The following is a 16,442-nucleotide window of genomic DNA, read 5'->3' as shown; positions in this document are numbered from 1 at the left end:
GAGAATCCCACTGTGTGCTTGAACTCTTTGAGGCTGGTGCTGTGACCACTTTCCTGGGAAGCCTGTTCCAGTGTCCAGGCACACTGTGGGTGAAGAATCTGCTCCTAATATGCAACGCCAACCTTCCCTGACACAGCTTCATGCCATTCCCTCGGGTCCTGTCACTGGACACCAGAGAGATCAGTGGCTACCCCTCCACATCTCCTTTTGAGACCATGATGAGGTTTCCCCTCAGTCTCTTCAACTATCCCAGACTTTTCAGTCTCTCCTCACACTAAAGTTTTCTCCTGAGCTTCTATTTAGAGAGGGAAAATCACTCTGATTATGCTTCTTGCTTTCAGTTTGTGTTTGATTGCTCTGGCATTCATCTGCAGCTCTGTGTTTACATGGGATATACAACCTGTAAGTCTAAGATTTAGTTATACAGAAAGATGTTCCAGGAATGTTACACATAAATACATGGACTCAGTGTAGTCTGATTCATTCAGATTAATTTTTTCAGAGTTTGACCTCACATCATTTGCCCAAGAATGTTCTCATTTGACCAAGAAGCACCATCATTGACAGCAAGAAGCCCTCATCCCATAATGATGGGCCCTCCTGCTGGCATCTGGCTCAATGAGTCTCCAACAATTATGAAGAATGAGAGCTGAAGCATTTCTGAGCCTGCAGGGAGAAGGTACGTGGACCTCAGTGGAAAATCCTGAAAACTGGGTAGCTCTTCTGAAATCATACTCCAAAACAGGTCCTCTGACTCACTGCATGTGAGTCACTGACCTGGCTCCACAGGAGGAGCCACAATGCTGCTCTGTCCAGAGCTTCTTCACTGGCTCAACACACCACAGCCACCCAACATCAGCAGCCACATCCAGCCAGAAGCTCACTGCCCAAAGGTCTCAGGACCTGTGCAGTGCAGTCTCCTCCCTTAGACCAGGTGGGTCATGGTTATAGGTGGTTCTGTGCTTCCGTCCATCCTCCATCCAGTGAGGACAGGGCAGTCTCCTGGGAAAAGTGCTGAATTCAGTGGGAGGGTAAGGGGAAAAAAATAAGTAACATTTGGATATTTCCACAACATAACAATTAATAGTGATTGTGTATCTCAACCATCTTGTGAACAAACAGCAATAAACATGCAGTTTGACCTGAGCATGTCAAAAAAGTCCCATCTCTGGTTACTTCTTGCTTTTTAATATATGCAGGTTCATATAATCCACCTCTGCTGTAAAAATCCACCAAGATGGCACATCCGTCTAGGGACTGACATCTCTACACACTTCTACTGTTGAAATAAAGACAGGAAAGAAAAGCATTTGGAAACATGTCTCAAATCTCAAACATAACTTGACAACTAGTGGGCAAAAGATAACAGGGTGACATTTCCAGAAACTTATACATGATGCAGGTGTATATGAGTCAAACCAGAAAAGGGACATTGTGGCAGCAGCTCTCTGGCCACAGAGAGCAACATATAAATTTCCCAGGCCTTTCTGGGAAGGGCTGTGAGAAGATCAGAGAAAAGAATGAGAAAAAATTCTTATCTTACCTTGCTGCACCTGTTATTGCGAACATGTGGAATGTGTTATGGAGATTTGTGTACCAAAGGATGGTTTCTTAATTAGCCAATGCTGATGGTGTTTGGATTGGAGGTCCAGGTGTATTGTAACTAAAAAAGCAATGGGTTTCTTAGTACTGTTATATTATAATAAAGATATTGATTAGCCTTCTGTGAATCATGGAGTCAAGCCTAGTTATTACCCAGCCAGGGGCCCATTGCAATGACAGGACATGGCTCAGCTCTTTTGTGTTCTCCTAGAAGACTTTGATGTCATTTAATGGGCCATGCTCCACCCACAAACCCATTTTCATAAGCCTGTGGTAGCTTTTACATTTTGTATATCTTAATTTAAGAGTTAGGCCCTCATGAAGGACCCAAGTGGTGCACAGACTGAAGCGCCTCTTCATTTCTGGAGGCAAATGACTCAGAGGTGACCTGCACACAACAGCCCCACTGGGCTTTGCCAAGCTGGATGCATGTCTTGCAGCAGCCTTCCCTCGCCTGGCTCTTCTGCCACACCTGCAGCAACACACTGCTTCCAGGGGCACTCCCATCTTCCTCACATTCAGATAACTTTGCTTCAACAGGAGAGGGTGAAGCCTGGGGATCAATGGCCTCAGCTGGCAGTTAATTCCTTCTAGCAAAGGCTTGATCATTCCCCATGGTGTCCATCTGTGGGTGGCACAGCAGCCCCCAAATGCTGATGTCACTGCCTGAGAGCGTGGGCCTCATTGAAAAGTGTGGGCCAACAGTGAGAAATGTAACCACAGCCTTGCAAAAGGCTGCTTAAAAACCATTGTCTGCTAAGTGGAGCTGGTGTGTTGCTGGGAAGGCCTTAGACTCCAGAGTTTTCTTGTAGTCAATGGTGCAGCTATGCACCACCTGGAATTTGTGAAAGTATTAAGGAAGTTGTTAGAAAAAATATACATTTCTTCTCAGAGGCTGTGTTCTCAAATTGTAAAATCCAGAAAGACTTCATTCTGCCTCACTAGGCTGCTGGGAAGAGAGATTCACTGAAATCTGTGATGCCATGGTAATGATTTTTGGCTACTTCCTTCATTAATGGGCTTATTACTGTAAAAAAATTAAAGAGAAAAAGAAAATACAAATATTTATAAGTGTTTCATTAAAAATTCAGAATATTACCAATATTTTTAACTATGTTAAAAACAGCATATATTTTAGAGAGGGATCACTTATCCATCTTTATTAATAATTCCCTATTGTGAACAGAAGAGTATCATTTTCCTTACACCTTTAGGGAACAAACAATTTTCCCATTTTCTACGACACTAATACACTTTTAATGGCTGTAAATTGTGCGCACATAAGAAGTGAAAGATTCGTATCATTTCAATCTACATGAAAATTTCAGCTGCAGCATTTACCTTATTCTGACTCACTGATTTTAAAATTACACTAATGCCCCCACCGATCTTTTGAATTAAAATAAGATACAGTTTCTGGTTTAGAGTGTGAAGTTAGCCTCCTGAGGTAGGCAAAGTAATACTGTACAAATCCCAATTCTAGCATTTTTTCCACAGCATTTCTTGAGAAAATCTGACTGATACTCACCCACAGCCCACAGGTATCAAATGACCTGATCTGGAACAGAACATTGATTCATCACCACATCAGGAAACAAATTTCCTTGGGCCACACCAGCAGCAAGGGTAGCTGAAACAGGGTCAGTTGAATGAACCTATCAACCAGTAGAAAGGAGAAAGCAGCAGCTTTGATCAGATTCAAGACTACACCAGTTTCTCTTAAGACCATTCACGCTGCAAAATAAAATCCACACTTTTCATCAGAATTTATATGGTAGTCAGAGGCCAGTTTAGTGTTAGCTTGTGAGAATAGATCTGCTGCTGCAGTCTGCAATCCACCATTAGCACATTTCTCTCTTTGCTGGCTTTCTGCAACCTAATCGTGAGACACCAACTGTCACTAATCAAATTATTAGTAGCTGGAATAAATGCACAGCAATGGCCCTCTTAAAATCTTTCTGTTAGACAGACCTTGCTGAAGATGAGAATAGGCAGCTGTGTGAGAAATTACAACAGCATGGACAAAGTGTCACTACTGAGTCTCAAACTTATGGTTTCCAAAGCTTCTTCCAACACCCTTTTTCAGCCTCCACATTGTGGAGTAAGAGGCACCTGAGATGTAGGAAGCAGGCATGGGATATTTGCACTCAGTGCTCAAGGAATGTGCCTCCACAGTGAACCTGTATCCTTTTATTAAAGGTCATTCATCAGGTGCAATGTCAAAACACAACTTGTCTTCTTTGTACTGGTGGTACAAAATGTCTCAGAGGTACCTGTGAAACCTCCCAGTAACTGGGGAGGAAGAGCACTTTCCATTTTGGGGGTTGGGAGAGGAGGAAGAGAGAGAGACAGAGCCAGATGTCACCACAGAGCAGATAAACTCAGAAGGTGCAGCTTCTGGAGGAGAACAACACATTGGTAATACAATTATGGCAGAATGGGTAAAAGACTGATAAACTAAATAGCCTTAACTCACTCCCCGAGTTCTAAGTGGTGATGTGTTCACTGGTTTAACTTTCCACCAAGATTGCAGCTGTGTGACATTGGAGCCTATGAATTTAGATAGCTCATTGGTTGTAGGAGACTAAACACGTACCCATATCAAGTATGTTTTCAGATCCTTCAGACATGAGGAGAATTAGGTAGGGTATCATGTGCTGCTGCTGCCTTGAGTCCCTGACACAACTCTGAATTTCTATTACAGCTTTTATACATAACTTTCAGACTTCATTAATTCTGGTGGAATTATGATTCGTCTTTCACTTTTTTTAAGGTTATGTGTGACAAAAAAATTATGCTTTCAATTTGTAAAACCAAATACCTACGTGGGACCTGTCGCCACCAACAGAAGCTCCAAACAATCACACTTATGGGGTTAATTGGCATTTTAAAATAAATCACTGCCTCCAGATTGATTTATCTTCCCCCCTCTCTTTACACAACATTACAGCATTTCTCTATAATTATTCAATGCTAAGTTCATGGGTTTGAGGCAGACGACTGCAGACTTAGGAAATGGTGTTTGATTTGTTGCCATGGAAACATCTTGCTGTAGATGTACTCTAATCCCATGACAACTCTGTCTCTCAAGAACCATTTTTTCTGACATAATAAAAATCTGATCAAGGTCAGATTTAATAACAATCTCAGTTCCCAGACTTTATTTCGTAAAGCTGTAGCAGAGGTGGTTTTTTTTTCTGAAGGGATTTTCTGGAAACTTTGTTTATTTTCATAGCCAGACTGGAATTTATGCCCTAAAATACATAAACCTGGTGTGGTGTCATGTTAATTTACAGTGCACCTTTTGTTATGGTTTAATTGCATCATTAAAAGAAAGTTACTTATAATTGTTTATATTGTCTTGACAGATGTTAACATTTTACCTAACATCGTTCCCACTAATACATACATTTGGGATATCAATAATGCTTATTGTTTCCTAACAACTGGTGTTTACATAGTAGCAAATGCCAATGTAGCTTAACTTTTTGTTGAGATACACTTTTCATACTATAACGTTTTTTCTTAACTATTTATCATGGGCACATTCAAACCTGCAGGACTGGAGACAAGCACCAGTGCTTTATGTGTTCCACCAAAAAATAAAACCAACATACACACAGGAGAGTCATATTAACATGAAAGAAAATGTGACTTGGCAGAGGGGAACTTGTCAAGAACTCAGGCATGAGTCTGGGAATGTTTTCCCCCTTTGCCACAACTGCATTTGTCCTTTGGCAGTTGGGTACCACTGACACCTTTGAGCAGTTACAGCTTCCTGGGAAGAGAGACTCAGCTAAAGCAGCTCAGCCTCACACTCAAGTCTGGGCTTCCAGAAGACTGGAAATGCTGAAAAACAAAAATGTCTCAGAAACACCTTTTTATCAGCTTCAGTCCAGCCTCTAGGCAGCTGGGTCCTGAGGATTATATGGTCCCAACAGGTGGGGGAGGAACCAAACTTGGACTGCCAGTGGGGACTTCTCCATTCATGCTACTTGTCCAGTATGACTTTATAGCCCCTAGAGAGAAAGACCCTCTGTCCCAGAAGCATTGCCTGCAAACCAGATCTGAGACAGTAAAGAGAATTTTTAGAAAAAATACATCCTTCCTACAGCAAAAATTTATTTTGCCATGTCTATGTAGTCTTACACTTATCAATGGTTGTATCAAAGAAAATTTATAATTGACTTCACTCTGTCAATGTAAATAGAGATCCTGGGATTCCTTAATACAATGCATCATAATATTTTGCATCACAAATACCCATATTTTTCTTATTAATCCAAGCACAACTTCACACATATAGATGCCTTTTTTTGATCTGTAACTTTTTAGCCATCCAGCAGTGGACTGTTTGATCTGCTCTGGAAATCAGAATCCCATCCCTGTGACAGGCATTCACCTGTGTCATAGCCCTGCTTTGGATCCACAGTGGATTATACAAGGTACTCTACAAGACATCACAGAAGGTCCAGCAAAAAAAGGATGGGTGATGGTCTCTGCCAGGTGTGGTGTCTGGAATTTAAGTTCAACCAGCAACCAGTATCATGGCAAAGACAATTCCTGGGACCAATGTAAAAATGTAAGTATTTTGTTCAGAAAAGCTTTATACTGTCATGCACTACAACCACAAAGATACATGAAACCAGAGAAACCATAATTTAACATAAGGATTGTAACAAATTTTGTATATTATTAACTTGCTCAAAACCAACAGCTTTTCCATATTGATTTTCAAGTGTGGCACCACAGGAAGGATATAAACCCTTCTTATAGCTTAGAAAAAACTGAGCTACATCTGTTCTTTGACATTACAGGTGATAAAGCATCACTTTGATGGCTCAGCTGAGATCAGAGCATATCCTAGGTACCACATAGACACACACTAAGATACAGCATCTGCCCTGCAGAGCTTTCATTTTAAGTACTGCAAGATGCAGTGAAAAAGGAATTATTCATATTCCTGCACTATAGGTCAGAAAGCTGAACTTTGGGCTTTAAGTACAAGATTGTCCTTCTTTTTTGCATTATCAGTATAAACAAGGATTATTGTCAGTATTATTGTGACCAAATAAGAAAATCTGAGGCAGCTTCAGTGAAGATTATATTGTGGTATACAAACCATTTAAAGCATTCATGGCTGGCCCTCAGGCATGGAGACAGAAAATACTGACGTTACTGCTGTCAAACTTTAGGTGCTGATCAGAAACCCTGTGCCCTTGCTGCAGATGTTGTACATCAGACACTTACGCACACCAAAAGATGGTTTCTGCTCTGGAAAGCAAAGGGTCCTGTGAGGGCAGAGCTGCAAGAGCTGTGTGTCAGTAAACACAGCAGCACCAGGCTGTCACTCTCAGTGCTCAATCTGCAGGTGAAAATGCAATATAACAGAAAAGGCCACCCAGCAGGACAAGTCAGGCAGGCACTCTGCAGCAAAGGGAACAGCAAATCCCACTCACCCAGGCTGCCCTGCCACCCTCTTCAGTAGAGTCAGCTAAAGGATTTTTGCTCTTCTCCACGCTTACCTTCAAGCCTAAAGAAAGAGGTTTTTAGTGACACTTATCCCAGGGAGTGGACCAAGATTGTACAAGAGCTGAGTGGTGTGCAAACACAGAACAAAAGGATACTATTGAAACTAAAGAGCTCAGAAGTTGCTTTTACATTAAAGATTATCAATGTCTATTTTTCTTCTCCACATACTCCAAGCAGGATCCCAAATCCACCCTGTTAAACACTAGACCTTAATCACTAACTACCAAGAACAAGTTACAGAGAGAAATATCAATTCCAAATATTGGCTGATTTTTCATTATTTTATCTTGGAAAGAATGTCAATTTTCAGCTATTTTTACCCAAGGTTTTTCTGTGGAAAAATATAAATTATCCAAAGAAATCTATGTGGGTTGTTCTTGGGTTTTGGGTTGGGTCTGGGGTCTTTTTTGGGGTGGGGAAAGAGGGGGAGGTGCAGGGAAGGAAGGGATTTCAGAGCCCATATTTGGAGCACTCATAAAAGCAAAGTTGCCTTGACAACTGTAGCCATCTTTACATAGTAATTCCCTTTGAAGAGTAGAAGGCTGTTTTAATTCCTCATTTTTCCTCTCTGTCTACAAGGAGATCCCCTCCCACTCCCAGGTATGATTCTGTTGTCATACACAAGTTTTACTTCAGTGTATACCCAGAGTACAGACTGTTCTCATTTACTAAATCTGGAGTTTTAATAGATGTTATTTGACTTTTAAAAGCATTTCATATTAAGATTTTCAGATTTAATTGACAGATATTCAATTTCAAAGTCCTACTCTCCTCTTCATAAATTGCTAATAGCATTTTATCCTAAACAGAGCTAACCTAATAAACAGATGAAACTTTGTTGTCATTTCAGCTGCTTGGGGCTCTGGGCTGTGTATAATTGCTCTCTTCATTTTACAGTTCTTCTGCTTCAGATTAAACTTTTTCAGGATGTTGCAATGCCAAAACACACGTTCTGACAGGAAACTAGCATCAAAGGTAAAGGGCTCACAGACATCTTTGGTGCTTTGAAACTGTAGGAAGAGAAGTAACTGCTTAATTTACAACAGTTATTGCAGGGGAACAGAGGAGGGGAAGAAACAAAGCTCTGGGACTGAGGGATTCCAAGATGCTCAGCACTGGCAGTCAGTGCCACATGAACAGGCTGCCAGGAGAGGTGCTGGATGCCCCATGCATGGGACCACTGAAGGTCAGGTGGGACAGGGATCTCAGCAACAAGATCTACATGAAGGTGATGGACTAGGTGGCTTTAAAGGTCCCTTCCAACCCAAGCTGTTGTGTGATTCTCCCCGTGGTATTCTGAATATTCTTCAGATTGAAATAAACCAGTTAGGGAGGGAAATTCTTTTCTGTAACAAAATAAAGATAAGCCAAATAAAATAATTCATAGTGATAAAAATTGCTCCGTGCTGGAGGTTGGGAGGGGTATGTGTGTGTGGCTTCCAATAAGGAATTTGAATTTTTCAAGCAGAACAGACATTTTTCACCAAACCTTTGATGCAGTTTTCCACTCAGTAAAAAACACTTTTCACAGATTGTCTTTCAATAGCTCTAGTTATAACAACAGCGCCCACACATCTTCATGCTCACCTTTACAGGAATGGAGGTATACATTTATAACAGAGGAATAGTGGAGATGTATGCTATACCACTCAGACCCAGCCCTTCCTGCAGCTCTCCCCAAGGAATCAGCAATGGCAGCTCTTGTTGACACACACAGGTGCCTCAAACACAGAGCCAGATGCTGCATTATGGGATGTGGGTACGCCCTTCTTTCTCCTCCACCTCCAACACCAGGGGCAGCACTGTCAGAACACATTCATGCTAAACCTGGCCCTTTTCACCTCAATATGCAGAACTGGAAATTCAGTTTCCTCAGATTGGAGGCTTAAGGCAGACCCTTGTGGGTCAGTCGAGGGAATTGGGTGGCAAATATTGTTAAGAAGGGATGTTCTCACCACTGGCACTGCAGCCAAACTCACCCTGTAGGGCACTGCTGGATCCCCACGTATTGTTGGAAAAAAACAGTGCAGCACCAGTTCAGAATGAAGCCAAGGTAGGTTTATGAGTGTGTGTTCACATGCCTAAACACAGACAGAAAAGCAAACATAATGATCAAGCACATGAACTTGAAATACAATTTTAAAATTATCAAGAAGAATTGTAAAATGTCTTGGTTAAATACTGTTTTTGTTCAATGAAATATTTTGTTGCCATCAGATTTTTAATAAGCAGAAATTTATTTGTGCCTTTTTTTTCTCCACAGTTCAGAAATTCATGGGCAAATATTCCCATTTTTCCATATTCAAAAATATGGACTCTATTTTAATTGAAAATTATGAATACTACAGAAGTATATTTATATTTTGGTAATCATTTTTAACCACACTTTAAAATGCTTGAATGAAGAGTGATCCCTAATGAACTGGATACCAATATAATTTTTTTTTTTTAATAGGCTCTTTTCTAAGACCAATTCTTTGGTCAAGTGGAAAGGGAATCTTTGGATGGCCTAAGACATTGTGATCCACTGGGCTTTGACTTGGACATGTTGAGTAACTACTACAAGACCCCAATCACTCTGAGCCTCAGTTTCCTTCATTGTAAAAGGCTGCAATGAGTCTGTCTTTAAAAAGCACTCAGAGGTCTGCAGATGAAGCAAACCATACGATAATTGCCATCAATCAGAGCAGCATCCAAGCAATCAACAGCAAAATGTGGCTCATCTCCCAGATTAGTATCTGGATAAACAAAGATAGAAACAAATAATTAGACAGGAGAAACCTGTTTTCATAGGAATCACGTGTAATAATAAGGATATTTATTATACTTTTGGGAAGATAAAAGGAAATAAAGATGAGTGGACACACATCTAGAGCTTTTCTTATAGAGTTGTATCTTGTTTGTAAAATCAACTGGCCCTATTCCTCCTATTCAGAAGAGTCTTTGATGATTCACATGTGAAATTAAAGGCATCTTATTTATTCAGTTATTTATTATTCTCTGTAAAATTAGTTAGGAATTTGTCCCTGTGAATAATGTTAGCCATAATAGTTAATTTACTCCTATTCATTGGCAGTAATAAAAATGTACAAGGGGATGCAGAAACATTATTATTTCTTGCTTGAAGTGCAATTTCATGTGGTGAGAAAAACATGCTAATATGCTGCAAAGTGCTACAGGAATTTAGTTCTCAAAGGAATGGTGGTATTAAATGTATTCTGACAAGAAGGGGCTTCGGAAGGGAAACATTTATCTTCATAGAGTCATTAAATTTACTGAGCAGCACCGCATTCTTACTGCAATCTGCTCACTCCATTAAAGGCAGAGCTGTGGAACAGTCTCTTCTGTATTTGGAACATTTAGGAAATATCTACATTTTTGAAAATTGTAATAATGGAGGGAAAGAAGACTCAAGGAGGAGGAAATAATATGTCCTTATTTTAAAAAAACCTTCTGCATTAAAAAAAAAAAACCCAAAACCAAAACATCAAAAAAAAATCCCAAATACCAAAAACTACAAACCCGTGAAAAGCCTCAGAAATCAACACTCAAATAAACCAAGTTTCACTGCCTGCCTCTGGAAAGAAACATATTATGGGAGAACTTTGAAAGATAAGACTTAAAAACACTGCAATGAGGGCTAATGGCTTTCAAGGCATTAGCACCACATAACTGGCATGTGAGGGATGCTCAAAATAAAGGGATGGGAAGAGCAGCTTTGCACATTCATATTTGGCCTGTAACTACCTGCTCATGTCCACACTTATGGCAGTGAAATGGAATTGGAGCAAGGAGACAACTCCTGAAACTGGAGGTGCTCTTCTCAGTGACATTTCCCATGCATTTGGTTACTTAATTTCTCTTTGTCCTTGATAGTTAGATGTATTTTAAGTAAAAAGATAAAATCCCTGTGCACATTGCAGTATTTCATTAACATTTTGGATGAAGCACAATGTTCAGACAATCCAATCCAAAAGCTTGGGTCAAAGTCACACCACAATAATTTGCACAACTGAATAAGCCAGTCCTTCTTCCAGAGGAAGCAGGGGACTTTCTCTGGACAGGAGAAATCTAGAAAGGGGTGTTTTGAGAGAGACTTCAACACACTAACTCCAAAATGAACACAGTCCTGAAATTAGCTATGCCTTAGGTGTGGAAATGGTTGCATAAAAGGCACCATAACCAGGACACACACATTATTCTTTTTCTAGTGCCCTCATAACCTCATTAATGACCTCCAATGCACCCACAGGAGAAGGAAACTACCTGTGCATGTTCTGACTGCGGCAAACATCAGGAACAGAAAGTTAATTAAATACCAGTCAAATATGACAGTAATCCTGTAAAACCATATTTCTGAACAACAGCCAGAGCCATCATTACTGCAGGCTTCATGCATCAATATCACAGAGTGCCAAAGCTCTCTGGGAATTCATTCAGAAACAAAGCAGCACAAAACCATAACAGAAACACCACAAACCCACCTGCCCTCCTAACCACAGAACGACATGGCACAGAGAAACACCTCCACAAGAACAAATGCACAAGCTCAGTACAATTGAACCTAAAACCAAGGAAGATCAACATTCTTAATACCTTTACTCACTACAATGGGGATTATTATATCCCCCTTAACTGAATTTGTTATTATCACACCCACAGTTTCTCTCAAAAACTCAGACATTTTTTTGCCTTGCTTGTGAAAGAAAACCAAGATGTTGACAGAACCAGTCAATCCCATTTTCACAGAGATTGAATGCAAAAGGTTTCAAGTGGTGCAAGTAAACCCCTCCTCAAACTTTTCTTTTGTGAGGAGACAATCATGATCAGGGCCCAGCAGTCCAAGTAGTAACTTATTTCTGGATTTAGTAGGTCTGAAGAATGACTTTCTAATGGCTTTACACCACAGTTCTGCAGATTAGTATTCTTCCACACTTAACAACACCTGGGTTAAAGGCCTGAAGCTCCTGGCTTTGTTCTGTCTCTAAATGTGCCAGATAAATATAGTGGACAGAAGTCAGACAGCCTGCAGAATAATTCTACAACCATACCAATTTCTAATATACTTGCAGCCAGTTGCAACCTTGCTGTAACACAGGAGGGGAGAAAAAAAACTACATCAGGAAACCACAGACTTCCCTAATGGGTTACAGTGCATAATTGAGTATAAAGAATAGTTATTGCCTGAACTACAGTTGAACTGAGATTTCCAGCTTCCCTAGCAATTGTTCTGCTACTGCTGCTAAGCTATAGCAATAATTTCTAATTGTGTGGGTTTTAAGTGAAAAGAGGAAGAAATGCTGTTCGATTGGTTGCCGTAAACTATACCTGCCAACAGCAGCAGGTCACTGGAACAAGCCCTGGAAATCAGAGGTCTGTTACCCAAATAACAGCAGCAGAAGCTGGAAACTAATGAAGCAGTGCTGCAGCAGCATCATGCCCATTACACGATTAGAGGGACAGCATTGGACACCATGAGATTGTCACACACCTTGCTAATGAACCATGTTTTACACACATTTAATTAATTAATTATGGCTGAAGTCATTCACTGCCAGCCAGCAACTGCTTTAATATACACAAACCTGACCACCTTACCGGAGTGCTAATGAGCTATTAAGTGGGACTGCACGTTACCAGCAATTTTGTGGGAAATCAAGTAATAAGAGATCAAATATCAAATAAAAGAGCTTTTAATCCAAGTGAGATAATTAATTGCGCCTCCTGTCTCACAGCTTTCCTAGTACTTTACAAGAAAAAAGAGCTTTCTCATCAAGTTAATTTGATCCTATTGCCAAAAACTTTTTTTAAATTATGAGTGCCATTTAGCAAGTATGACAGGAATTATTATTATTTACATAGCAGCTTCTCCTTGGAATTCCAATATACTCCACAGCCATCACTCCAACACACATGGAAAGAAGTTCAGCAAAGCCCAAGAAATGAATTAGGTGTGTGAGGATGCAAAAAGGGGAAGGTTACTGTTTCTGCATGGGAGCCAATAATGCTTCGCTCCTCTCCCAGATCTCATTCATTTCTCAGCTATCCATCCGCTTCTCAAAGCCATGGAGAAAATAAAGGTGCAAAGAACTTGCAGTGCACTCTGCCAAAGGCCAGGAAGAGCTGCAGTCCCTACAAGTCAGGCAGCTCCCAGGGCCAGGGGCTCCCCCAGCCGTGGGGCTTGCTGGGCTCTGCTCAGGCTGCAGCCACCTCTGTGTCCCCTGCATCCCCAGCACCTGCTGCCCCTGCACACTCCAGCCGGGAACAAGAAGGCATTTAAGAATACATTTCCTTATGCACCAGTTGGGTTTAAACAAAACAAAACAAAACAAAACAAAACAAAACAAAACAAAAAAAACAAAACAAAACAGCCACTCTCAACACCTCCCAAATTTCTTTTGGGTGCTCCCAATTTAATAAAGAATAAATTCTGATCTGACTTCATTTTCCCCTTTATCATAAATGTCATAAGACAGTATGGAAGATGATCAGGACATTTGAAGAGATTTAAAGCAAGCTGGATTTTTTGGAGAAAATCAATAACGAAGAAGGCCCCAGCTCAGTTTTGGAGCCTACACAGCATTCTTCTTGGGCTTATATGTGCCAGTGGGATATAAATCCCTGAGGCCTTGACAGAGCTTTTTTTCCTGCAGTTTCAGTCAAATATAGGCTGGCCATGACTTCCACAACATCCATAAACTCCCAAAAGCAATGTGATGAAAGCATACTTTACTTTCCCCTGGATCCAAAATTAAATGTTCACTATGCTTAAAAGTCTTATTATGTTTTAGTCCAGTGGCTCATACCTTCATCTCTGTTATCCATTTCCTTTCTACATCTTGGGTTTTTTCCCCTTAAACCTTTCAGCATTCTACAGCCCATGACTAGTTAATTCCTGTTGAATTTTATCATTTGAACTGTCCCTAATTGCTTTGTCACATTCATATTTCTTCCTCAACCCTTTCCATTTTCCTACATTCTAGCTTCCTCATATTTATTTTCCTCCTACACAAACAATGATATTTATTGATGCTGAATTCAGCCTGCAGGCCAAAAATAATAGTCAGTCCAAAACCAAGTGGTGGCAGTTCTTCAGTTTTTCACATATTAATTTCAGAAAAGAGGTTCGATTTGGCTAAATTCCCTCTTCTATATTTCTAGCTACTGAAGAAGCTGCACATACAATAAATATTTAATAGGAAATCCCCTCCAGCTGAATTCAGGCCCCACAGCATCTCATTACCATGTCTTGGAATAGCATCCTCATTGTCACTTGCTTAATTATGCTAAGAAAGAGTTGAATTGTGTGGCTGTTAGGATCAGAAAGTGATTAAATTCACTTGGCAATACTTTGGATATCTCATTATGGTCCTCATTTAGCATTTCTAATTGAGTCCATTTTTAATTTTTTTTTTTTAGTTTTCTAGAATCACGATTTGGAAAACATATTCCCAACAACAAAAGAAAATACTTCCTTAACTTTTCCTTATTTAATACAAATTTCTGCCATGAAGAAGAATCATTTAAAGATTAAAAGCAATTTGATGGCCTACTGCATCACTAATCCTTTTGAAAGACTCATATCCCCACTGAAAAGGGGACTGGAACTCCCTAGAGTAGACACCTACTTTCAGATGGAGCTCTCTTTCCTACCCATTACCACTTCCTGAGGATCTTGCCGTCTATAAAAGACCACAAATGACAGCTTGCTCCCAAGCAATCCCCCTGACCCCTATTCTTCAACAGATTTTTGAGAGCTGGTCTCCTTATTTCAGGTGGGAGCATCAGCACTCTGAAGGTGAAGATGAGGATGCTTCTAGGAAGGAGATGATTTCTGTATGAGAGCTGCTACCTAGCTTGCAGGAAATTCAATTCTCTGAAGTAAACCAGTAGAAGTATTAGGTATCATTTCAATCACAATTAACATGTCAAAAGGCAAGTCAAGTGATGCACAAGTGCCAGATATCTGCACAGGGGGTTAATTTCATCCTGAGAAGTCAGATGACAAGAGAGTGCTCTATTAAAATCAACACACACACAGATTACCAGCAGAGAGATACAGTTCTCATGTTAGTATTGGGAAAGCCTCTTAATAGCATCATAAAACAAATTCTCATTGCTATTGTTACCTACAGTCAGAAATAGGTTGTTCACAGACTCTGATTTGTATGAAACTTTCCAAAAGCAGCATCAAGAAACCACACCTTTGCAGGCAATGTCTGTGCTGAGTCTGATGAAAGTCTCTCCCTCACAGTGAGATATAAATACCATACCTATAACCTCTGAAATTAACCATAATCAAAGAATAAAAGACTTCAAAAGTCAAAAACAAGGACTGTGTATCTTAGGACTTCTCCCTCCAAAAGAAAACAAAGGAAATACTTCCTACAAACATCCTTACCTGTCTTTACAACCAACAGCCCTTGGTGTTGAACTGTGGCTGCTACAACTTCATTTTGCAGAGATGTAGGCAAACAAAGGAAGGTACTTTAAGAAAGCCTGGAGCAATACTTCTGCAAGAATAACAAAAATAAGTGATAAAAATGAAACATATGCTGATATCCAATAAGGCTTACACATTTCTATTTTGTAGATGCAAAAAAAACAGAGAGGGGAAAAGTTTATGTGACTTTGCTGAAGCTTACACCAAGAGGCCAATATGGGCATAGAAACAGGCCTTTAATGAAGCCCTGGTACATGCAGAGCCCTATTGCAAGGCACAAGCTCTGCTTCAGCATAGCACCATCACTTTTATCCTGCTCCAAAATCTGCAGTGCTAAAATGGCCAACACCCCCCTCCCAAGCCTCAACCAGAGAATTACACAGAGCAAGGATACTTAATTTCCCAAAATCTAGTAATTTCTTTCTTATCCTTGTAGAAAGACTTCCTTTTTTTTTTTTTTTTTGTACAGAATATCCCAAGCACATGATCTCTTTTTCAACAAAACAAGAAACTTTACAGTTTCCTTCTTTGTGGGTATGAACTCATCCCAAGAGGGTCAATGTCTGTCCAGCATTTCTGGGGATTTGACCCTGTACTTGTAGCACAATTGCCACAGAAATGTTTCTCTTCTACAGTACCCTAACAGTGTCCTACAGACATTCTTAGCTACTGCAAGGCCTGTGGTTTGGTAATCTTACCTAGTTTTGTGAACTGTGAAATATTTACCAGGCATAAACCTCTCTTCTACCGGCTCTTTAAAGTCTATTCAGAGAAACAAAGGAAGAAAAGAAATGGCAGAGAAAAGCTGAAAGCCTCAAGGCCACCATCAGCCCAAGGATTTGTGGTTCTCCTGAGTGCATTTTTT

General features: G+C 40.2%; 1 long non-coding RNA gene across 1 annotated transcript; it reads right to left on the bottom strand.

Moving 5' to 3' along the window:
* Nucleotides 1-2,227: 2,227 nt before the first annotated feature.
* LOC115914900 lies at nucleotides 2,228-15,651 on the bottom strand. The gene is made up of 5 exons (XR_004061459.1): nucleotides 15,536-15,651; nucleotides 9,114-9,215; nucleotides 7,062-7,135; nucleotides 3,131-3,257; nucleotides 2,228-2,629 (listed from the first exon to the last, which is right to left on the bottom strand). It is a non-coding gene; the product is annotated as an uncharacterized LOC115914900 (long non-coding RNA).
* Nucleotides 15,652-16,442: the final 791 nt, after the last annotated feature.

The sequence above is a fragment of the Camarhynchus parvulus genome, chromosome 4A (genome assembly GCF_901933205.1).
Source record: "Camarhynchus parvulus chromosome 4A, STF_HiC, whole genome shotgun sequence".
Classification (NCBI taxonomy): Eukaryota; Metazoa; Chordata; class Aves; order Passeriformes; family Thraupidae; genus Camarhynchus; species Camarhynchus parvulus.
The sequence above is the reverse complement of the archived record's forward strand: the minus strand, read 5'-3'. Positions and strand labels throughout refer to the sequence as shown.